This window comes from Lampetra fluviatilis, chromosome 29, assembly GCF_964198595.1.
Source record: "Lampetra fluviatilis chromosome 29, kcLamFluv1.1, whole genome shotgun sequence".
Classification (NCBI taxonomy): domain Eukaryota; kingdom Metazoa; phylum Chordata; class Hyperoartia; order Petromyzontiformes; family Petromyzontidae; genus Lampetra; species Lampetra fluviatilis.
Window position 1 is genome coordinate 12661539 of NC_136303.1, and position 1623 is coordinate 12663161.

Sequence of the window (1623 nt, forward strand, 5' to 3'; positions counted from 1 at the left end):
AGGCTCGCTGACAAGAGGTCACGGGATAGACCCAGGTGCCACGGGTTGACTGAGGTGACTGGCTGATGCACCAGCAGTGCCCTCTACTGTGCCGACTCGCTGTGTTTTATCCGCCCGTGCTCCGCTTGTTGATGTGAGCGTCGCTCCTCTACCCTCCGTTGTCGCTGGAAGGCGACTGCCTCCAACTGCCCAGTAGCAGCAGCGTCCTTCACGAGCCTCCTCCAAAGGCCGATCTTGACACCGCTGGCACCAGCACACCGGTGGAACCATCCACCGCATCAGAACATCAACAACGGGCCGATGCGCAAATCCCATCTCCGTAATGAATCGTAAATTAAAGAAACCCCAAACCATAGGAGTGCGATTGTGGCCATGCCACCAAAATTACTGACCACATAGTAAACCACTGTAGTCTGTGCTCCTTTAACGGAGGAGAAACAGCAAGACGAACTTTAACTCCTTAAGCCCTGTCGTCGTGACCAGCAGACCCTGGGCATTGTAGTCTAGCTCGTGAACGTATTGCTGCTGCCAACGTGGGCCACATCACGGTGACGAGATGTTAACTACCTCCCCTGGTACACAGGAGGTCGTGGGATATATCCCGACCCTGACTGCTGTATATTTGGAGCCTGTTTGTTCTCCCCGTGGTCGCGTGAATTTTCTCCAGGTTTACCCTCCACATTTAGAATCAACATCACGCGTCTAGAGTATTTGGCTGCTCTAAAAAAAATCCGCATGATAAGCCACTCCGTTGAGCCAGGCAGCTTCGGAAAAAGAGCTACACAGAGCTCAGTGGGCCTCACCTGGTAAAATAAAAACGTGATATGGACCTCGACAGAGACGCGGAATGTCGCATTGGCAGCAAAGCGCGGTGAGCGGCGGTCGTGGTGGGGGGAGGCGCTCGGAGAGGACGCGTTCAGCTACAACCATCTCTAAACTCGCAACTAGATTTATTCTAACCAGTAAGGCCCACTGAGCGATATAGCTCTTCTTCAGAAGCGACCTGGCCACAATTTACAAATGATAGCTCAACGATGTGGCTCGTCATGTGGACATTTATAGCACCAACATAATCTCAATGCGGAGGAAAAAACCAGAAGACCCGGAGGAAAATCCACACGGCCACTGGGGGAGCGACGCTGCAAACTCCAAATATACCGAAGACGTCAGGGTCGGGGTCGAACCCACGACCTCTTGTATACCAGGCAAGGGATTGAACATCTCGCCACGGCAGCGACCCATTGCACTTGGAGGAAGATGAGCTCCTTGATTATAGAACACACGCAGAGTCATGACATTCCAACTCAAAGCGGGTGTATTGTATATGTACAATACATATAATAGGCGACGTTTCGTGCAATGGCCCTATTTCATTGACACGTGATGTTCGTGGTGCGTGGCGTTATGTATCCATCAGCGAGCGGGGACGTCACGTACCCGGCTGTTAGCGGTGACGTCACCGCGCCAGCTGTAAGAGTGACGTCAGGCGACCAGTTGCGAGTGAGGACGTCGCCGCACTAGATGCAAACGTGACGTCATACTCCCAGCTGTGAGTGATGTCACCACGCCAATGAACAGCAACGTCATAGTACCGGGTGCGAGGTATGACGTCACGCGCTCGGT